This window comes from Anas acuta, chromosome 13 (genome assembly GCF_963932015.1).
Source record: "Anas acuta chromosome 13, bAnaAcu1.1, whole genome shotgun sequence".
Taxonomy (NCBI): Eukaryota; Metazoa; Chordata; class Aves; order Anseriformes; family Anatidae; genus Anas; species Anas acuta.
In genome coordinates, this window is record NC_088991.1 from 15335972 (window position 1) to 15359725 (window position 23754).

The 23754-nt window shown below is 45.6% G+C and overlaps 1 long non-coding RNA gene across 9 annotated transcripts in view; it reads left to right on the plus strand.

Annotated features, from left to right (window-relative positions):
- Positions 1–678: 678 nt before the first annotated feature.
- LOC137863767 (uncharacterized) overlaps positions 679–23754 on the plus strand; it is a 58838-nt gene continuing 35762 nt past the window's right edge. For 5 of the 9 annotated variants that reach the window (XR_011101131.1, XR_011101127.1, XR_011101133.1 and 2 more), the window contains exons 1-4: positions 679–928; positions 1709–3436; positions 4421–4476; positions 6692–6815. This is a non-coding gene — a long non-coding RNA (uncharacterized lncRNA). Of the gene's footprint in view, positions 929–1708; positions 3437–4420; positions 4477–6691; positions 6816–12638; positions 14295–16596; positions 19782–22423; positions 22545–23055; positions 23572–23754 lie in introns of those variants that run through there. The other 4 variants (XR_011101128.1, XR_011101130.1, XR_011101126.1 and 1 more) reach the window with 4 other exon arrangements.

Below are 23754 nucleotides of genomic sequence, written 5' to 3' on the forward strand. Positions count from 1 at the left end.
AATGCTGTGTGGGAAGCGTTTCTCAAGGTGCCCTCACATGGGCTACAACTCTACCAGGGATGAGCAAACATGGGATAATGTTGTGGGATGCAACACTGCATGGTGTTTTCCCTGTAATGTAAATAGCTGCAGTACTGGAGACCATCACCTGTAGGTTTGGAAGCAGTTTTGGGCTAGTGTAACTCAAGTAGGAGTGTTTCCATCAGTGCTTTCCTCCTACAACACCTGCACCAGCTATGGGATTATTTCCCTGCCAGGCCAAGGCAGAGCCATGCTTTGACCTCCCTCCTGCTGCAGCCACCGCACCAGGGCTGGAAGTGCCCCAGCAGCGAGCTGGAGGCCCTGGCTGGAACTGCGGCGTACCCCCGGGGTCTAGCATTGCTAAGCACCATTTAAAAGCAGTAGCAGCAGCAGGAGCTCTGTATTCATAATGAAAAATTCTTCAGCAAGCAAAGCAGTGTAAGGAGATACAAGGGAGCCTGCCCAGTTGGGAGTCATTTGCAGATGGTTCTGGTTCATTTGTTGGCTGCTTTTTCTCTGTCTTCATCAACCACCACTTTCCTTGGCTTAGCAACACACTCTGAGCACATTCTTAACTTTAAGCACCTGAGAAGTCCCATTGACTTCAATGGGGCGACTAATGTGCTTGATTAAAGGTAAGTACCTGCTTCAGTGCTCTGCTAAATCTGAGGTCTGGGAATAGAAATAAATGGAAGGATCTTGCCTGTGAAGGGTGGAACTTCTGGGGAAATATTTACTCCAGAGGTAGAAGAAGCAGTCCAAGGGAAATTTCCTCTCTACATCCTGATGTCTGCAGCAATCTTTCTTTGAGAAGTTATCCACACTGAACACGTGGCTCCAAATTGAGCTTGGACCGTTTACTCTGGTAGTTGCAGGAAGAGAAAATTTATTTCACTGCTGTGGCCTGGTATGTAAATGTAAGAAAACTACAAAAGTGAGTAACTGCCCTCTTGGGGGAAGGTGAAGAAGGCACTCTCCACTCTTTTAATCTTATATTAGGATTAATTTAAAGCTGGGAAATAGGAGTGCTGCAGAAAAACTGAGTTATGCTCCCGGCTTGCTGACTGACCTTGGTCCAGTACCTTTGCTTGACTCCCTGCATATCCTTCACGCCCCAGTTTCCCCATCTCTAAGGTGGGGATGATGATACAGGTCTCACTAGCAGAGTGCTGCACAATCTGTTGACAGCAAGTCCCTGTTTATAGTGGTAAGCGTGGTTATACAGGCTGCTGTTTCATGTTGGGAAGCAGTAGAAAGAGGCTTGAGTCTTGTAACTTGGGTCTCAGCTGCTCTGCCTGGGAGCCTGGCCCTCAGCTTTGTGTGGCAAATGTTCAGGCATCTCCAGGGTGCTTTGTAGGGGAGAGAAACAGGGTTTGCTGCTGGGAAAGCTAAAATCCCGGCCAGGCCAAGGGGAACCTCGCCAGCAAAACTTCTCACTGGTGCAAAGTGCCAGAGGCGCAGAGCCCTGAGCTGCCACAGCTGCCACTCGGTCAGCTGGAGCCACAGCTCGAGGTCCCTTGCTGGGCCACTGCTGTACGTGCAACAGATGCTGTGCTTAATGGACTAGCAGTCTGCTGTGCTTTGGTAATCTTTTGTCTCTAATAGTGACGCCCGCTAATTATTAGTATTAATTATGTATGGAGTGGTGTTTTATAGGCAAACAGAAGACAAGTTTCCTCTCCCATAGGACTCATAACCTAAAGTCAATGATGAGAGAATCAGAGCAGGCCCAACATGTTCTGGAGGATGAAGAAGCTGAGGAGAGCACAGGCAAGCAGAGGGAGGAAGAGGAAGGGCAGGAGGCCCATCTCGCCTTTCTGAGCACCAAGAACCTGGTGGGATGACCCCACTCACTACCAGAGCAGGGTGGCAGAGGTGAAGGCTGCTCTCCCTTATCTCCTTGCTGCAGGCCAGCTTCCTAATGCCCGGCACCACCTCAGAAGACCAGCTGATCCCAGCACAGACTGGGGGGATGCCAGGTGGGAACCTGGATGGTTGTATCGCTCTGCCCCACGGCAGCATCGAGGCTCTTTGAAAGCACTAAATGCTGGCAAGGGCCAGGACAGGACTAATGGGCTACTAGCCTCAGGGGACTAATGGGATGGCTAATAAGGACATGGATTTTGACATCGCAGAGCAAATAAGAATTGGCAGGCATTAACCTCAGACATGTCTGCTACCTAGACAAATCCAAGCCCCTCTGTCTTCGTTCTGTTTAGCATATTAATGTTTAATTCCATTAGCATCAGCAGCCGTGGCCGCCGTTCAGCCCAGGAGCTGCTTGGATGAGCCTCGGGAGGTGCCATTTTTGGAAGGGGACCCCGCAGCTGGCCGGGGGCCAGAGAGCCCTGCCCAGCTCCTCAGCCAGCAGCAGTCCCTACTCTGTGGCTGCAGCTCACAGCGTCTGCCTTTTGCTCGCAGTCCCATGCTAATTCAGCATCAAACGCTGCTGCCCGCTCCATGGGCTGCCTCCTTCCCAAAGCACTGCATCTGTGCTTCATTGCTGTTTGCAGGGGGTGATTTTCCCTCTCTCCTCTGCTTTCACCCCTTTCTCTTTCACTTTAAGGATGCAAATCCTTACTACCCTACTACATGCCTTCCAGGAGAAAGAAGGTGGCAGGGGCTGATTCCAGGCTGGAAATAGGATGGGGAAAGAGCTTCTCACAAAGAAATGAACCATGTTGATTCATCTTCTCCAGCCTCCCTGCTCTCCACTCCTTGCTAAGTGGTAGTGGCAGCAGCAACATGGTGTGCAGCGGTGCATTTCCTTGCATTCAGCCCAGCAGCCCTGCACACCTCTGGAGAGAGGACTGATCTCAGGAGGACAGGAAAGAAGCAGTCCCGATGTCTGCTGCAATTCCTTTCAGAGCTTAGAAATCTAATCAGTGAGGTGGCATTCTATTTTTCTCTCCTTTCTCCCTTTAATTCTTTCCTTTAAACGAGATATTAAAAATAGGAAATATTAATTTGGCAGATGGTGCAATTGGGCTTTTGGCAGGAGAACGTACATTGTGCTGCGGAGTTACAGACCTCTGTCTCCACACTGGAGCACTGAGTGATGCTCTGGCTCCTCTCCAGGCAGTGCCTTCCTCCAGCTCTGGGTGCTGGGAGAGCTGTCTGGGGCAGAGGGAGCTCCTGTGGCTCCTTCCTCCAGCTGCAGCCAAGGAGCTTTGATTTCTGTCAGTTCTAAGCTATCACCAAAGGGTGGAGAGCTCGTTTTTGCTTTAATTGTAGCCAGGTTTGATTGCAGTGGGAGCTGCACATGTGTAAGCACAGCACTATTTCTGCAGGGAGGTGGTTGAGACTTGGTTTGGAGTTTTAAGGGAAGAGAAGGGAGCTCAGCTCAGCTCATAGGTGTCTTGGCTTTCTACAGCATAGGATGCACTGCTTGCTCTTTCAGAGGGGTCTGTGGGAGGTGAGTGTGACAGAGCTTGCTCCTAATGTATGTTAGGTAATGCATTTCTAATGGGACTGGTTTTACAGACTTCACTGGACACTCTATCTGTTCTCCTTTATCTACCTTTTTTTCATTAGTGTTATTGTTGGCCTCAGCTCCCACCCAAGATGCTTTTCTTTGCCTGAATTTTCAGAAACACTACAGAGTCAAATTTCCCCTAAATTTTCTCTGCTGGAGCTTTGGACCAATCCTGCAATTTCACCAAGGGCAAAATAAACCCTAATTAATCCCTGCATCTATGTAGCATCCCTTTTGCCTATCTGTAGCCTCCTGTTATTTAGCACATCTCTCCCCCTGCTGCATTCCTCTACCCCGTGCTGTCTGAGTCTCCTCTGACCAACCTCATTTCTCAAGGCTGCAACTCCTCTGGCCTCGGCAGACCCCTGGGAATGAGACTGAACAAAAGCAGCGTCAGGTCTCACGCTTGCGGTTCATTTTTCACACGTACACAAAGATTTTGTTTTTCAAGTCTTCTGGCATTTTTGTTGTTCTTTGAACTCCTTCCAACTTGTCTGTCTTTGTTACGACGTGATGTCCAGATCTGGGCATGCTGCTCCAAACAGCAGCCTGACGAGTGCTGTGAAGAGTGGAATAATTACCTTGCTGGGCTGCAGCAGCCTGATGTTATTGACTTCTGTTCAATCGATCATCCCCCCAGACCACTCTCTGTTGTATAGCTGTTTGGCCAGATATCTCCATACAGCCTGTGTCCTTTTGTTTATTCCTTCCTATGTGTTAATCTTCTGCATTTGTCCTGCTGAATCTCTTCGTATTGATTGCAGGCCACTTCTTTAATTTATCAAGCTCGTATTGTATTTTATTTCTGTCCTGCGTATTATTTGCCACCCTCCCACCTTGGTAAAATGTTCAGATTTGATTAGCATACTCCTGGTCCAGTCTCCAAGTTGTTAATAAAACTATTGAATTGTATTGACCTTGCAGGGCACTCTGTAGGACCCCACTTAACATTTCTATCCACCGGGCCCTGAACTGTTGAGGTATGCACGCATCTATTTTTAATCAGCTGCATGTCTTTGTTCTTGTATTTCATCTTATTTATGCTATGTAAAGAGCCGCATGATGTTTTGATTAATAAAAATGATGATCCGTGTAGCTCCAGCCATCTGCCTGAGGATCTGCCCAGTGATAGATATGGTATCTGACACGATGGTCTCTGAGCCCTTGTCTGTAGATGAGCTGCCGATACCAGTGGGTAGGATTTGTGTGAAGACCGAAGTTAAAATAACATATCAGTCAAAAAACCCCTCCAAGGCCTGGATCCTGTAACAAGACCCCCCCCTTCCCCAGAGTTCTCCCACCCACTGCCCTGGGCAGGCTGGGGGCTTTGATGAGTGAAATTGTGGTTGTGTTTGGCAGCCCCAGGGAAGAGTATCAGCACACGACTTACTCAGAGTCCTGACTTGGATCAATCGTGAGCGCAGAGCTGAGAAGGCACTGAAGGGCAGTTTCTTGGAGGGGGGGGGGGGGGGGGAGGGAGAAAAAATAAAATCCAGGTATTCCTCGGTCTCTGCCTGGTCCTCCCCATGGCATCCTAGGCTGGCTGTGTGTGCAAGTGGGCAGCTTGCCGAGGCTGTGCCTGCATTTGCTGACAAGGCTGGTTCCTAGAGCCAGGGGATAACCTGATAGATGAGGTCCCCACCCTGGGTGGGTGGCACATCTCACCCTTCCTCTGGCTTTTCCAGCGCCTCTGTAGTCTCTCTTTGCATCCAGACACTCTGCCCCTCAAAAAAAGCTTATGTTTAGCAGCTTTTCCTCACCCTGTCAGTGATAGAAGCTGCTTTTAAGAAAAAGGAGAGGTGATGGAGGAAAAAAAAATCTCACTTATTCATTTGCATGCTTCTGATGGCCAGACCCAGCCTGTATGTTTCACACTGCTGCTTTAGGTGATTGCTGCTTGCCAGCTCTGCGTGCTGTTAAATTTTCCATGCTGAGAGAGGTCCCTAAGGCTGATGCTTGCTGGGGGTGGACCCCTCAGTTTTGGTTCTGACTGACATTACAGGTTCCTGGCTGGAAAACATCAGCCAGTCCGATGACCGCTGACAGGTAAACGTTCATAATGCAGGAGAAAAGCTCTAATCAAAAGGAACCCCACTGATCTGAGGGCATTTTAGATAAGATGGGGCTGAATTTCAATGGCAAGCTTTGTCCTGGATGGGGTTTGGCTAAACCAAACCATGCCATGCCATCTTTTGTTTTTTTTTGGTGGATACCTCCCCTGTGTGCTGCATTAAATGCCCTTTAATTTCATCAAATGCTGATGATAAATGGCAGCCGATATGTGATTACCCTGATTTCCCTGTGCCCTTTCTAATTCCCCCTCTGAGATCCTGGGGACTGCCATGGGGGTCTCTTGCGCCATAATGTTCTCCCTGTCCCTGCTGGTGAGTATGGCTGTGCTGGGTATTTGCTTATCTGTGGGTTCTCTGCACACCGGTGTGCTTTCCTCTGCCTATGACAGCTGCTTTTCCTGTTAACTGTTATTGAATTACACAAGCCTCTTAATTGTCTCCTTTTCCTGAAAGACTAAATCAAAGCAACTCTTTAGTTTATTAGTCTCTTCGCTGTCTGTCAGAACTGACTTTTTGTGACTGAGCCTGTGTCAGGTGATGTTCCTCCTCCACTCTCTGTGAGTGGCTCTGGAGGAATTCACCCTTCTGTGATGCTTTTTTGCCTCAAAATTGCTTTTGGGGAGACCATGTGGTCCGCAGTGAGATTTGCTCCTGTTTGCATGAAGAGCTGGCAGGGATCAGCCCAGGGGAGGGGAATGGGTGGCTTGTGTTGTCCTGTCCCATCCTGTCCTGCATTGCTGGTGGACAACGGTTTCCAAAAGTGCTTGGACAAAGTCTGGTCCGCTGGGCAGAAGTACCTCTCCCCATGACCTCCAGGCAGATCTCCTCCTGGCTTACGCTGTCGCTGGCATCTTCCCCACAGACAAGTAGTTAGTGGGCCCAGGAACACAGACTGGTGGAGATGACCAAGGTCCCAAACAAGTTGGCTGCACCAGCCCACCTCCTCTGGGGCAGCCATGCTTCAGGGAACCAATGGCTACTACCAGTAAAACAATGAAGGAAGTAAAAGCCAGAGAGATTTGTTAAGGGCTAAATACTATTAATGAGCCAAATGCTGTTATTTTTACATCGTGTAAGAGCAGTCTCTTCACACTCTGATTTTCTTCTATGGGACTCCCTACAGAATACAGCAGTGATCACAGTGCTTTTGAATGAGGCTGCTGGATGCTCTAGATCTGCTTACATCAGACCCCATCTGCCAGGATCACATGCTGGTCCTGACCAACAGTGAGAGCAGAGGCATGAAGGTAAGAAACACAGCTGCCACCTAACATTTTGCCTTGCTGTTCAAGTAGTATATCTGGCACTTATGATGATTGATCTCTGGAGCTGTACACCCCTGGAAGAGGGTTCCCTGCCTATCTTGGTTGTAGCAGGAGTACAGCTGCAACCGAGAAAGAGTGGCAGAATCCAGCCCACAAAAGCTGACATATGCTAGGAAACATCTACTGCCTTACCATGTGGATCCAAAAATTATTCCTACAAGGTGCAGAGTTACATTGATTGTATTACTGGATTATCAAATGATTAAAGCCATTAACAATCCACTCTTGAGCAATCAACGTAACAATGTTTAGTTGCCTTGCAGTAACAATTAAAAGATGAAGCAATTTGCAATAATTAGGTAGTATCTGGAAAAAGTAGTCCTCATTAAGAGAAGTTAAAAGGACTTTTTTGTATGGTTGAGATGAACCTAGCAGGCCAATTCCCCCCTTCGTCACCCTTTCTTCTTCCCCCCTGCATTTAAGGAAAACAATCTGTTCTTGTTTAGCCTTCCCTTTTGGAAAAGATCAAAGGGGATTTGATGTCTGGATGTCTCGCTTCATGGGCAGGGGGTGTCTCAGGACGCAGTGTTGGGAGCTGCTTTTCACAGGGAAGCTGTCCTGAGTCATAGGGCCATTTTGCTGCCTGGTGAGATTTTGGACAATGGCACCGAAGTCTCAACAGTTCCCCCAGCAGGGGAGATTCTTGGCAGTGAGCCTTTGTTCAGGCATGCTTGTGCTAGCGATGGCTAAAGGCACTGGTCCAGCATCATGTCCTAGGGAAGACAACAGTGCACCCTGCTGTGGTACCCAAATTTGCACTTGAGGTCATCCTTACCTTGGCTATTTAGCCCTGGGCCATTCCTCACCTGAGGTGTTTTACAGGTTGCTATTTTTGTTGGCTCACAAGACCTCTCCTGAAGGCGAGACAAAAAAGTAGATGTGCCCCTGTCCTGAGCCCAGTCTCCAACCAATGTACAAGGTCAATATTCCTTTGTGTTTAGTGTCATCAGCTGCAGGAAAGCAGAGAAAGAAGGCTGCAGGATGTGCTTTTTAGCACAAGGTCTGTAAGAAACCCAGGCACACAAGTCTTGGTCTCTGTGTAGGAAAGTCAAAAACTAATCTGGTTTCTGTCTGTGGAAGTGAGTAACCATTGAAGAAGTTTACTGAGCATCTTCCAGTAAAAGGCATGAAATCCATAGATCATGTGGGGATGGGTATGTTACTTCACTGAAAAATAACCTCCTTGGTGACAGTCCCATCACTGTCTGGACGGTTCTGCTCTAGAATGCTGACAGATTTTCCACCTAGAGGTATGAGTGGAGACACTTAAGTCAATAAGTAATTAAAGAAATTGGGAACTTGCTAATACTTTGGGATTCCTTTTTCTGCACTCACAGAATGTGCAGGGCCGGGATTTCTTCTGGCTTGCAGCAGGCAGGGCTTTAGTTTTCTGCACCATCCAAATGGCAGCCAGTCTGTGGCCTCCAAGCCATACAGGGCCACGTGTGTCCCTGGAGAAATGCCATCCATCTCCACATGGAGTTTACAACTATACTGATGGTGCTCAGGAGATTACAGATGAAGTGGAAATGGCACAAGTTCAGAAAACCAGCTTGGGAAAGAGCGTGTACAAATATAGTTGCCCCATTCTCCTGCAGGGTCCTGAAACAGAAAAATGCCACATGTGGTGGCCTCCACCACACTTGGAGTCTATGTTGCATTCAGAATGAACAGAGAACTAGACTATGTGATTCCCAACACCATGTACAGGCTCTAGAGAGAATATGGTGAGGGGGAAGGGCCTGGATTGCCACTGGTGATGCAGCACCAGTATGTCCTCCTCGGCTGTGTCCATATGGAGTACCATCTGGTGGCAGGATGCAGGCTGTGCCTTCGCGCTTCCCTGGAACACGCAGCTGCTGGGACGCGCATTGCCATTCGAGGCACAAAAATTAGAAATTATATCAGATACTGTAAAGTTGTCATGAACGATATGAACTGATAGGAGCCGATGTTCTTTAGCAAACTACTGCTGTCATGAATAGAAAATGAGAATGGATTGAGCTACATTAGTACTGTGAGAGTAAATCATCTGCAGTTTCTGGAATATTTAGAAATACGAGGATACCCTGAAGGTATCCTCTGCTGATGGGGAGACTGGAGTGAAAAATGCATTTAGTAGTGGGTAGACAGAACAGACATAGTTGCTATGATTATTTATGTAGTCCTCAAGACCAGAACTGCATTTGAAATAAATGATCGCAAGTACCTCCGACAAGAGGACTTAGGTTCTTTAAACTCAGGTGGCACTCCTGTACATATTGCCGGTAGCCTTTTTGACCTTCAGTGTCTGGCTGTAACAGGGCTGACACCAAACTGAAATCATTCCACATTCACCTTTGGTGTGATACGTGTGGGTCAGACAGGTTTGTTCTCATGTGCAATGAAACATGACTGTGGATTACAATGCAGGTGTAACAGCGAGGATGTGACTCCATACATCATTGTCATTAATCGATGTTGGGCACTGCTTGGATACATCATCTATTTTGTGCCTGACACCCATGCAAGCCGGATGCTCTCAACAAGGATCAAAGCTGGGGGGGTCCACGGTATTCCTGGGGCTGGAAGGAGCCATTGGGTCAGGCTCAGTCCGTGCACTGACACCAAATCTCAGGGAAGAGATGGAGGCAGCCTGGCCAGAGATGCTGTCCTGTGGTCTGAACACAGCTGCTGCGTGGTCTGTGCTGCTCTGGAGCTGGCCGGGAACTCTCACACCTGGGTGGCACACATGGTGACTTCTGCTCAGTGGGAGCCTTGGCTTGAGTAAGAAGGGGTGGGAAGGAAAAGTACTAAACGTTGTTTTGGTGCTTCTCTTGATAGTTAGTTGGGATTTTTTAAAGAATACTTCCAGTTGCATCTGGTGATGGAAAAATGCCTTTTCCATCTCAGTGGGATCTCAGCCCTCCCTGGTGCCACCTGTTGAGGTGTCTGAGGGATTCTGCGTGCCCAGTAATGTGGAGAGTGCTGGCACTGCAGTCTGTTGGGTGCTGGCCAACTCTGCATGCAGCTGCATTGCCTTGTGGCAATGGCTGGTGGGCTGCGACCTAGCTGCAAGGCTGTTGCTCAGCATGTGGCTGCAGCAGGAGCCCCTGGGTGCTGGACCCAGGGCCTGTGGTCCACTGGGCACTGAGAGGATTGCACTGATGCTGCTTTGACTTGGGCTCAGGAGGGGTAACTTGGGAACCTGAGTGTTGCAAATGCCTGTGATGAAATAATGTTTGTCTCAGTCTGTATTTATGTCCCAGGCTTGATATTCAGGCTGCTTTCCAGAGTAATGGACTCTGCCAAAATAATTTATTCCTGATTCCAGCACTGTGCATGCATCTTTCTGCCTTTTATTCACAAATAAAAGTTATGTGGAATGTTGTCTTGCAAGAACAGAAATATATTTAGTGATTCAGGTAGTGTTATAAAGCGTGAAAATGAAGCTCATGTTGTCAGTCAGGGCTATGCTGAGATGTATTTATATCTTTGGTCATAATTTCCTTGCTTTAAAATACCTGGTTCTGGGTTTGAATTTGCACAGGAAAGCAATTGCACTTTAAAGCATCTCTCTTATGTTTCTTTTTTAAGAAAAACTGTGTATATGCATGTATGTATACATAATGTATACTTTATAATATCTATTTATCTATCTATAATAGATTTAAACCAAATGTGCTGTCAGTGCAAGACAAAGCCTCAGACTTTGCTGAATTTGTTAGGAATTTTTCAAAGTCTGAGTCTGTCATACAAGTACCACATTGAAAATGCTTATTAGTGCTGAGGTTTTTATTATAATATCTAGACATCCTGTTGTACTGGACAGTGCACAGCAGCTTCAAGCAGCTGCAAATTAATATAAAAAAAAAAAGATATTCTTGTTTTGGAGACAGGGGAAAATTATATATTTTCTACCATCCAGGCAATTTGAAGCAGCATAAAAAGTTGAACCTCTGTCACTGAGTCTCCTTCCAGCACAGTAGATACACGCCTATCCCACCTCTTGTCTGTCTCAAAGGTTTCCAAATGTTTTTATGTCCTGAGCTCAGCTTGGCACAGTTTTATGGTACTTTTATGCCAATCTTGAAAGCAGTAATTATATCATTTCTTGCAAAATCACCCATAGGGGAAGATTATACAGTTCCTCACTCTGATTGCTGTTGCAGTTAGATCTCCTGGAATGCCTTTCAGATGGCTGCACAAGCCCCTGACTGTAGCCAGATTGATGTATTGTGCTTCACACAGGTCATCGCCTACTGTCATAAAGACCACCAGAATTCTGGCTCCACCCCTATGTGTGTTTTGCCCAGAAAAGCCAAATGCATAACTGTTCTCTCAGCCAAGGAAAAGTCCAAGTCATGGTATCTGGTGTGCTGTCCAGACCAGGTGAGGTTCCCTGGCTGGTGGCTTGTCATAAATTCTCATCAAGGCTCATGTTGCTGTGATGGTGAGTAGTTGGGGGTCACCAAAAGATGGGTGTGCTCCTAACTACTTGATCATATTTACTTTTGAACAAATTTCTGGTTGCAATGGCAGCTGCTCAGCAGTGCAGTAAGTGGGGAATTAATTAGCTGTGTACTTTTCTGAGGGAGTTACTCTGCTGATGCCCTGGGCACTGCAGTGACAGCACGCCTTCTCGAAACATCGGGGTCAGCCCTGCCTTTCTGCTGCTATAGCAGCTCCAGTGCTGCTGGGGCAGAGCTTTGCCTCCATTTCTACATTTTCCTCCGCTAAGGAGGCATGAGCACCTCCTGGGCTGTCTCTCCAGAGGTAGGGCGTGCTGGGATGGAGCTGCCCCATCTCATGTGAGTGTGCTGCTCACCCCGCTATGTCAGCAAGGGGTTTGATGTACCTGAAGACAGCTCTCTGCATCTGCAGTGGCAGCTTCTCCTCTCCCTGCTCCAATCTTGTATCTTTCACCTTACGCTACCATGCAAATAAGCCGGGACAAGGGCTGCGTGGTGAGGTTGGACCAGAACCTGGCCGGAGGCCCTTCGCATATGCAGTTTTTTGATGTCTGCGCTGCCATCCCGACCTATATATAGCTGAGAACTTTCTGCAAATTTCAGATTTGTTCTGTGAAAACTTACAAAAACTTTCTTTGAATGCTTCCTTGTCCCTGCAGTTCTTGTGGAAAGGTCAAGTTGTTCTCATCGATATATTGATTATACATTTCTCCTTCTATTGATCCTGTTTAAAGACTGCCATGATAGGTGCCCTGGATACTAATCCCTAAATGCACGTTACAAGGCTGCAGGAAAAGAAGAAGAATCTATTAAAACAGGTTTGAGGTTTGCTGGCTTTCTATGCTCCAGCCAGCAATTTACCCCTGTAGAACAGCCCTGAGAGCTTTGGGAAATGATAATGCTTCTGATTTCAAAATTTTTGATGTTAGGTATTTAAGGGAACAACAAAGCTTTAGTGACTGTGTGTAACTTGAAAGGAGGAAGCATTTCTTCCTATTCTGGCTTTGTAAGAGAGCCTTTCTTTTGTACAGAGTATAGAAGGAAAGATATAATCCCGGTTGAGACCTGTCCATGTGTAATTTAGCAGAAGCCTTTATGGTTCAGCCTCAGTAGCCCCTTACAGCCAGGAGGAGCTGTATTTTTTGCTACCAGTGTAAGGCTACAGCTTACCACTAAATCTTAATTTCCTTTACTGTGGGGCAAAGAACCCAGTGTGGCAGGTGCATTTGGCTAAATTATGTCCTATAGCATCTTCACAGCCTTGCTGACAGTCAAATTTCACTTTCTTACGCAGTGTTCAGTCCAATTCTGTCAGCTTCATTGTGAATTCCTTTCAAGCTGCAGGATGTAACATAGTAATTAGCATCATTCCCCGCATAAGCATTGGAAAAGAGGCACCAGGGGATTGAGCTAATATCCCTTCTGTAGGAGCTTCCTGCAAAGCAGTGGACAGGAGCAGAGGAGAAGGAGTGAGCCTCAACAGAAATCTGCAGCCAAGTGTGCCCTGGAGGCTTGGTGTGGGGTGGAAGAAGGAAGCCCCCAGGCTGGGAGGCCAGGCCAAGCAGGGTGATCTGTCAGGGGGCTGACCAAGAACTTCACCGTAACTGCAGGAAATGGATAATTTAGCAAGAGCCTGGGGCTGACTACATTTGAGCACAAGAGGACAGTTCCCAGCAGCATACCTGGCAGCTTTCTGCTGTGCCCTGTAAAGCTGGGCTGGCCTCGTGCAGAGATTCTGGGATGAGGAGGAGCAGAGCAGTCAAGGCCAGGCTGATCCTGCAACATGCAGTGGTTCAGGTGATGTGGAGAGCAATCATGGTGTGGGGTCTGCCCCCAGTGCACTGAGGTGAATGGGGACATGGATACAAACCACCCACAGACCCATCCAAGGAACCCTAAGTCTGTTTGACCCTAGTTAATAAATTGTCAAGAAGACGATGATCGAAATCGTCTCCAGTGTTTCCAGTAGAAAAAAAAAAAATGTACAGAGGCCTTCTGCCATCCAGGACACCTGAGACCTTGAGGACTGCAAGCAGAATGAATACAACAAGCCCTGAGAGGAAGCAGTTGATGACTGTTGAAGTAGGAGAAGTGCCAGCTCCAGTGTGGGTCTGGCACGGCCCCTTGCTGCTGCTGCGCGGGGTGTGCTCTGCTGTGTTTCAAGACAGAGCAGTTCTGCAAAGACAACATTGATCTGAAATTTAAATCCGATGTAGTAACTTAAGCATTTCAAAATGCCTCTGAATCAATGAAAATGATTGAAGGCAAAATCCAGATGGCCACATAGCTGTATCATATAATACCGGTCAAAGGTTGTCTTTTTCTGGGCAAGAGTATCTTTTAACAGGGACTTTAGTCTTCAAAGAGTTTTAAATGCTGCAAATTACTCATCCTAGGAAAAGTCTTTAACACAAACCTTTTTTCCTCCCCCCCTTACTAATCACCAGTGCTGTCACTGGGATTGTGATCTAATCCTTTATGGATGTTTTTCTGCTTCATGCTTCCTAACACTCTGGGAATGAGTCATGTGCACTGGTGAGCTGAGCCACCGTGAGCAGATCTGTCTGAGAACTGCACGGAGATTGTCTGAGAATACTATCAGGGTCTCCCAGCATCTTCTTAATGGAAGGCCATCATAGCAGTTCTGGCTGGATCAGACAGAAGATACTAGATGCGCTGGGTATTTAGGATTTGTTTTCAGGGCATAATCATACTAATACTTAGCTCTTCACTTGCAGGCCTCCCAGTTAGTGCAGACATTACTGGGTCAGGCTGACCAAGGTCTGCTGGATGATTAGGTGAAAGTCATTGCTTCCAATAGCAAGTAGGCCAAAATAACGCATGAATCCCAAATGCGGGTGCTCTGCAACATTCTGGGCAATGCTGTTCTCTATTTATCTTTCTTCTTTTCTTAATAATTCCTGGCATTTGATTTGATTTTTCATTTGGTGATGAGCACTGCACTGATATTTTCAGAGAATGACTCCAGTAACTCCAACGTGCCCTTCCTGAGCAGTGATAGCTCGGTTAGAGCCCCCTGCAGTGTGTACAGAGCGAGGTTGTATTTCCCCACGGCATTCATCAGCACTGAAAGTCACCTGCCTTTTTACCACTCAGTCATTCATCACCACGAGATCCTTCTGCAGCTCTTCTCAGTCAGGTCTTACATTATTAACAAGCTTTGCCAGGTTCTCCCTCTCTCCCTCTTTCCCATTTCAAATACAAATACGTTGGGCAGTACTGAGCAGTGCAGATCCCTGTAGATAACCTCCTCCACTCCAAGTACTGACCATTTATCTTTTTTTTTTCAGTTCTCTCTTTTTTTTTTTTTTTTAGTTCTGTTTCTATTGAACACTTGTTATTTCAAGAGAAGTTGTTTTCTTTTGTGCCATGACTCCTTAGTCTCTTTAAAGCTCTTTGGTAAGAAGCATTGCCAAAAGCTCCCTGAGGTTCCCCACACTACATCAACTGGCTCCCACTTATTCCCACAGCAGTGGTCTTTCAGTGTACATTCCAGAACCTAAACAAGGAGGCTCTTAGAGGAGCATCTTTTTCCTAGGAGATCATTTGTAGGACAGCCTGCTAATGAAACCAACTAAATAGGGTGCTTACGAATGGTTGGTATGAATAATGCCTGTGTCTTAATCTCTGCCTCACATTCTAAATTTCCAGTTTCACACAGGCTGTGCAAGGACATTTTCAGGGAGTTAGCTGTTCCAGTGGTAAGGACTATGTGCACACAGGTATACATAAAGATTACTTCCATCTTTAGGTTGGAATAAAAATTCCCCATGAGCCATTTGGGACTATCTAATCTATAGATATTATTGAGGTAGAATCCTTCCTCCTGAAAAACAGCTATTGTAAGGTTTTGATTGTCTCAGAAACAGCTAGAGGAATTGTATTTTAATGTGGTTTATTTTCCTCTTGCAGCTCTCAGTAGGCACACACCCACATGAGGCTATTCTAAATGATGGTGTCGTTACATCTGAACCTTTAGTAACAGGGTGTTTTTCAGCAATTGAATTCATATGTTTAATTTTGATTTTTTTTGTTTTGTTTCTGTAAACAAATTAAAGTCTCTGCCGGTACAGCTTGCTAGTAAGCCTGGAGGTGTAAAGAAAATGTTGAAATGAAAATTAGAGCTGTGCAAAGCCTTTTTTTAATGAGCTCCAAAACACAGGGGCTTAAGATTTCTGCAACCTGGAAGCTCAGCCTAGGATCTCAGCAAAGCCCGAATTACAGCAGGGCTCCCCAGCCAAGGCAGCGTGGCTGTGGCCCGTGGGATGCTTTCCAGCAATGCATGACACAGTGAGAGGAGCCAGCTCTCAGTGGCAGCAAATTTTTTCTCAGATGTGAGCTGCCATTTCCCATGCATTGTAGTCAGGTGGGATGGTGAAGTCGGGGGTTCAGCAGAAACCAAAGTGAATTTGAGGTAATCATTGTGTCCTATTGCTGGTACCAGGGCTATGTGGGTTAGGCTATGTCATCTGAGACAACCTTAAGGACTGAATGTTGTCCCGAAACAACTCACCAGGTTGCCATTTGGTCACTTGGCACATATAAAAATGTGTTTATATGCCTTTCCTGTAGAAATGGGATTTTGTACCCTCTGCTCTATCACAGCGCAGCAGGAATGATATGGGCCCTTGTCCCTCTCCTTGCATTAAATCATGATCTGGGCTAGTAATAAGTCCTGCTGTACTTCCCACATCTGTGCATGTTAATAAGATATCCTTTTCTTGAATGATAATGATTTAACATAGACATATAAAACTTCCTGCCTTAAGACACAGAATGATCTGTAACTATTAGGGATTACAGTTAAGTGTTCCTGTTGGAGGAGTTTGAATCCTAAGGCTGTTCATCAGGGGGATTTTAATACTCTTGTCTGGAACAGCTGGTGCCAGTGGAAGTGTGCTGAATGAGACAAGGCATGGGTCTTGTCCTACACTCCCCCTCCAACCTCCTATTTTCATATATCTTGATTTCCATCTGTGTGAGATGTGCCGGTGTTTCAAGAGATGAGCAGAGAGGGGGTGATGTGGGCCATCAGTAGAAAGACTGGAGAGGAAGGCAGGAGAGCACAGGGAAGTGGGAATGCAGTGGGGAGGCAAAACAGGACAGGAGAGCAGGAGTTGGTATAAATAAGTGGGGCTTCCTTGGGCTGCAAGTGCAGGAAGCAAGAGGGTTGAATGCTGGAAATAGAGATGGACAAAAATTTCAGTAAGACCAAAAAACATTTGGGACAGGTGAGCACTGGAAGGGAAGAAGTCTGGAATGGAGAGTGGGCACTGGACAAGAAACAGGGAGAAGTGGCACAGGAGGAGAAGTCAGCTGAACGCATCTGGGGAGAAGCCAACCCTGCACCGCTTGGGAAACTGCCTGGAGGGGGAAGGAGCAAATTCCCTATTACTACCACAGTATCAGCCACAGGTTCTACCTGTGAGCCAGGATGATGAGGCCCTTGTTATTGTGCAAAATGATTTTCTCCACCTTCCAAAACTTTTAACTTAAGAGAGAAACATAAATGCGGACAATGAAAGGGGAAAATAGAGGGCAGTAAGACAGTGGTCTGGACATGCTCGATGGCTTTTTAGATGCTGTTTGCAACGTGTCAGCAGTCTAATCAACGCCTATTTTTTGTAGCAGAAAGTAACATCTTAAGGAAAAGTTTGGGAAGAACAACATAGTGAATGCTTGTAAAGACTGTATAATCATGAAGAGTAATGGGAGAAAGTAAGAAAAAAAAATTCCCGTGGAATAGGACACTGGACAAAAAAAGTGAGGATCATTTTGGGAGTGCTGATCAGTTGTATGGAGAACACGTGCAGAGATGTACGTATTTTGTTTGATGCAGCAGGGATCGGGACTATGGGGAGGCTGTGCAAAGTGGTGGCACGGTCAGGCAAGGTACTGATTTGGGGAGCTGTATTTGCCATGAGCTCTAATTTCTCAAGATAAGGGAAGAGGTTACATTAATTGAGGCCTAAAGATAATGAGAATGCAGACAACAGCTCCAGTTGTGTAGCTGAATATGAAATGCAAGGAGACATTATGCAGAACTTTTAAAAATTCAGACATGCTGTGGATAAGAGTCTGTAGAGGCTCTAAGTGGAAGCTGGTGTCTGGGTAGGGTGCCTTCACAACCAGCAGCACGGTGAGAGAAGAAGGAGAAGGGAATGATCATGTGAGGCCAGGGGTTGTTCTTCCCACAGGGACAAGATAGCTTTAGGCTTGCTGACCTGCACGTGCCTTTTCCACACATCCCTGAACACAAGCAGCTGAGCTCTTGCTCTCTGGAGTTCACGATTCAAGCAGATAGTTGCAGTTCTCCCTGTGAAAGCTTGAGTATGCACCACACAGGTGGGAACCAGGTTTTGAGTGTATCATGAGATGTCTTTCCCAGAGTTAGCACAGGCTCTGGCCTGAGCTGCTTCTTGTGTCTCACCGGTGTGCACGATGGAGGTTCTGCCTGCTCCTGGGCAGGTTTTGGATAGTGTGGTCAGTTGATGAGGGGTGTGGTTGGAAAGGACACCCAACACATCCCTGGTGCTCTGTGGCAGTGGTAAAGGTGCCTGGGCTCTGGCCACCTGGCTGCCAGCCTGGTAGGTCTCACTGGGCTCCCAGGTAAGGGGGAATTGGAAAAAATGACAGCATCAGTCCCTGGGGGTCGTGGAACTGAGGCGACTGTACAAACCTATTGCTTCAAGGGGAGAAGTCGGATCCACAGCATGTGGGGGAAACAAGGGGAGTGTACGGTGGAAAGAGTAAGTTGTCTGCCTGCATATTAGAAACGTTTTAGTGCAGGAAAAAATTCACCTAGGGCAAGAGGAGAAATAACTCTGATCACCGCCCACCTGCTCCTCTCAGGCATCCTTATGAGTGCTTTGCTTCAGTGTGGTGATTTGCCAGCTGCAGCAGACTCAGATGAGGAACAGCAGTGTGCAGCTCCTTCGCTTACTCTTCTTTCATCCTCCCTGAAACCTCACAAACAACCATGCAGGGTTACTATTTAGCAGTGGATGCAGAGTGCAGGTGTGCAGTGCAGGCTCACAGCTGCTGAGACAACCTGTCCTCATCCCCAGCTGGGCAAGCAGCTGCTTAGGTGCTGGAAGATGATGATTCTGTTGGTCATTTATGTTTATCTCAACCTGCTTACCCCAAGGTAGAGCCACCACCCCTAGGAAGGGGAGGGAATCTTTAGACCTTAATTATGAGCATCAAAATAGCAGCAATGGATTTTTATTAAGCATCTACATACCTTGTTTGTCAGACAAAAAGAAAAACCAAAACTCGTGTGTATCGCTAGGGCAAAAGCCTACTTGCTAGTGGCTGTGCTGGGGCAGTAGGCTCACAGTGGCATTTAAGAGGGCTGTTGAGCAATGCACATTTGGGGGATCAGAACTTGTAAATTTCTCATGTATTTCTCTGCATGCATGTTGTACTGCTCTGTTTTATGTGGTATTGTCTATCACAGCACGAGGGGTGCCGAGCACCTACACCAGGCTGGGGAGCACCACAGTGCCACAGTCAGGCTCATCCACATCATGCATATCCTCTAAGATGCTTTGGGGAAAAAACTTCTCAGTCTGCCTCCAGAGCACCATTAAGGGAGAAAACATGTTGGCAGGTATCAGTTCTGAGCTGCTCTTATCTGATTTATTGTGAAAGTCACCTCTTTTGATTTAGGCAGTGCTGATAGTGAATGAGAAAACATGTGTTTCTAAAACAATGGCAATGAAAACATTTCTTGTCAGGCACTGTAGTTTATTGTCTTACTGCTTGAAAGGTAAAATATCCAGCAGGGAAGACACTGTGTCATCATAAAGCAAATGTGGATTATACAATGCGACACTAACTTCCCGGATAATGCTCAGTGCCGCTTCTGAGCACAAGCTATATTGAGGTGTTTGTGCCTCAGCGACTGTGCACAACACTCTTCATCATTCACAGCTTTGCCAGCCCTGAATTCCTAGACCTGAAAATTTGGAGGTGATGGCTCTTATTCTTCATTTTATTTCACTCTTGTCCTGGGGCTTTTCCCAAGGGAAGGATCTCCACAGTTCTGTTCAACATCTCCTTGTTTTCCTGCATTAGGTGGCCCTCACAAACACCATCTCCACTGAGACACACCTCAGGGTACCCAAGCAGAAAAGCCTTTTCAGAATCACCATTTGTGTCTGTGCCCATATTTGCCACTTGAGCCAGAGTCCAGCTTTGCTTTGACCTATGAGGAGGAGCCCTGGTCCCTGAGAAGCGCGCCCTGTGCCCCACTGCCCCTTGTCTTGCTGCCCGGGGTCCTTTCCCTGATCCCGTTTGATAACATTTGCTTTCTCCATTTGGCAAGCCAGCTCACCTCTAAGTCTTATCATATTTAAATGTTTAACTGCTCTCAGACCTTAATTAAGAGTAGTAGCAGCAGCAATAGCTGTAGCTATAGGAATAGGTGCGATTTCTCCTATCTTAAATTTTAATGGCTTTTGTACAAGGCTCTGTGGAAAGGGTGATTAATGGCACCCAGAGAGGCTGAGGTAAATGTTTCTCTATGATGATTTTTGCCCTTTCTATTCATGACCCCCTTTCTTGACTTATGAAAAACTAAAAAGTCCACTTAGAAATAATTCTGTGATTACATTTTTTTTCTGGGGTTCAGTAGGTGCTTAATACAGCACTTAATATATGTGTTGAATAGGAGCTGATCTTTTAAAGACCCAGCTCTTGGTGGTCTCCATGCCAACTCAGCTTTGCTTTGAGCAGTAATTACTAATATTGTTGGTAGTCTCCAAGGATTCAGTGGTTTTGGAGACTAAGCTCCCCTAGGCTAACCTTTATTTTTTCATCTTTTGTACTAGGCTGAGAGGAGTAGATGGACTTTTCATTTGATAAAAACATCAGTGCCTGAAGTTTTATTGTTTTAGGTGTGTGGAATGGGTCATTGAGTCATAAGATGTGAAACATCTGTTTGCATTTGCAGTGAGACAGCTAGAGGAGTCTTAACACTAAAAGAAAAGGGAAAAAAAAAAAACACAAAACAAAACATCAAAAGATGTGAAAACCCTAGTGTCAAGTGACAGCATTGTGATTATACTCTGGTACAGAAAATATTTATTGTGGTTTGTAACCACGTCCACCAGGCGGTTAATTAGCAAAGTGTAGATATTGTCACAGTGGAAGAAAGTGAATGCAATTCATAGAAAATCCTCCAAGATAAGCAGCAGAGGTAAAGGTGATTAAGCTGTCAATAAAGAAGAAACACAGGGGGAGGGGGAAGCAAGTGGATTTCAGTACATGCCCACAAACTAAACCTGTGCCACAAATTAGAGCAACCATTTACATTGTTAATATTTGTACTCCTGCAATGCCTCTGAGGTTTAGCCACGAACCAGGATCCTGCACTGCTAGACATTGTACTGATCCTGAGCAAGAAATGCCTTTGCATTAAAGAGCTTATGATTTAAACATTAGTCAAGAGACAGTAGATAGGCATGAACAGACAGATGAGCGTGTATGTGGTACCAGTGAGGACCAGCCAGCATGACCACAGCCTACCTGCTGTCATTTTCTTATCTTGTAAGCAACACAGAAAAGGCATTGGCATTTTGACAGTGCATATACCATGCAGAAATCTTCCCAAATGTTAATTAAGCATTGTAAAGCCACAGCAGTATTACTACAATCTTCATTTTGCAATCAGGAAATCTGAGACGGCTTTGGAAAGCTGGGCTAGGTAGCCCAGGGCTACTTGGCTGTGCAGTGGCACGTTAGGAGATGAACCTCGCAGTGCTCACTGGCACTCCCCTGCTCACATCTCCCAGTTGACTGTGCAGGGAGATGATTGCGAGCGGCAGTTAGTTGTATTTCAAAGAACATGAACAAAGGCAGTAACAAAAGCAAAACTTAGATGACAGTGTGAAGAAAAATTATAATAAATTTTTGATTTTTTTTTTTTTAAGAATTACAGTATTGTCATCCTGTGTTGGAAAGAGCTCAGATCTCATTTCCTAGTTGTTTTTTTTTTTTTTTTTGAGCATCTCTGCTTCCTTTTCACCTGGCACAGTTGAACATTGGCATGTGAGTGCCTCTGGCTTGTAAGCCTAGCTGTACACATGGTCTCTTTCTAGATCGTCAGAGTACTAGGTTCATATTTTAACAGGCTGTTGCAGTTTATTGGGCCATTCATGCAGTGATGGACCTCTGCAGAACCAGTACTGTGCCTCATGTTATCCCCCCTCCCTAACAACAAGTGGTAAAGCTAAAATATTTTAACCATTTAACCATATTTTCAGTTGTATCTAGGAGAGAAAGTCAGTTTTGATGATTTTTATTTTGTCTTTCTGGAAACCTAATATGTTTCCTATGGTTTATGACCACAATTCATTTTGAAGTGATTTTCTCTTGGCCAATTTCCATTTATCATTTAAATAATCTAGCAACAAAGAGGATGAGGTATTCTGCAAGAAGGTGTATGAGTCAGTAATCATTCTACCTTCATATCCCCTTTGGGTGGAATTATTAGAGATGAAATGACCTTCCTGGCTATCAAGCATTACCATTGTAACACAGATGGATAATATGACACCCTTGACACGGAGCCAAAGGCAGGTCGAGCTGACTGTGCTGTACCCAAACCTGAAAATGACAGAGACATGATTAAAATGAATGTGAGAAAGGAGAACAAGAGTGATGGGAGCCCTCTGCTAGCTTGCTGGAGACTGGGGAATCTAGCTGTGATGTATCACCTTTACAGTACTACTCATTTGGGCCATGATGAGGGAATTTTGCTGTCTTTACTGTCCTCTCAAGGGACCTTGATCTCTTCTCTTCATGGTCTTTAGGAAGAAACTGTGCCTAGTGGACAGAGAGAGGTCCTGCTAGTGAAACCCTGTGCAACCTTGTTTCACACTGGTGAAACCCATTTTCCCCATTTGTTTGATGATGCATCTTTTACATCTTTTGTATGAGCTGCTGAGAGCTGTGGTTGGTAAACTTGATCATACAAAACTACATGGAAAAGTCAACGTTGTGCATTTGCATGACACTCTTTTTTTTTTTTTTTTTTTTTTCTCTTTACTCCAGAGAGTCATTGAGCAGCCATCAGGATACTTCAGAGCTTATTTCCTCAACTTTTGGGCTGGGAAACTTGTGCAAGATTTTTGCTTTTTATAGTCCCAAGAGCTCTCTTCACATTTCTTGGGTAGGCAGCCATCTGTGGCGTCTAACACTGTGGAACAGTGTTTAACAGAACTGAAATTACAGAGCAAAGTCAGGAAAAGACCGCATAGATCCTTAGACTTGAATTTGTCTAAAGGAAATTCATCTCTCTAGCAGTATCAAGACTTTTACAATGAGATCAGAATTGATATGAGGACACTGTTGGCCCCTGAGAGGACATACTGCATCATCCTGATCTTTCTTACAGACTAATTTATTTTGTTGATAAACATGGGTGGTGCCAAGGGATCTTACCTGACCTCTGATAGGACTTTGAGGACTTTGGCTTTAATTATGGCTGGCATGACTGTACAGTTATTTACATTATCTGTATTATTTCCAAACTGTTTTCTATTTAAAATGAGGACTTTCAGAGGGAATAGTGTAAGGAGCTGTTTTTGTTAGATACTGCCACCCTATAAATTAGAAACATGGATCCCTTTATTTCAAGAATTAAAATACACGTAATGGGTGACCATGGATTTTCTTGGATGCAGGAAAGGAAGGCCAGAGGTACAGATCTTGACATGAGCCAAACAAGCTCATGAACCCGAGGGAAGATGAGTGGTGTCTCTACACAAGGTGTCATGTCTGCACAGTTGGAATGCACTCACCACTATGTATCCTGCTGATGGAGCAGAGAGGTTCTGAAGTCCTCTAACTAACTTCATTTTCTGGTTCATCCCCAGGAATAGTTGTGCAAAGAGCATGATTTATCATGACTGTTATGGTGATCTACCTTGATTTAGTGATGAAATTACAATGATGGATCATAGTTAATTATGATCATTAAAAGACATCAAAAATGTAATCGGCTGTTCATCATATACCTTATAAAGAAAAAAAATACCTCAGGTTTTTAAGGACTGGGTTTCTAGGTGTTGATAAAATTAGAACATGTTTTATTCATGCTGTGATACAGAGTTCTTTCTTCACTGAACTCCTTGTCTGGGCATTTCACTTCAGAGGCATTGGGGAAGGATTTGAATGAGAATTTAATGCAGTATTAACAGTCATGGGTTCTAGTTTTTCCCCAGACCCCATGGGGCACAGGTCATACTCTCATGTGGCATGTCAAGGAAATCAGCAGGGCTACATCCGTGGGGAGAGCCCATGAAACAATGCAAGTTGCAGATCAGCAGCCTGGTAAAAGCTATTTGGATTCTGGAAACACAAATTTGCCCCCATTTGACCTT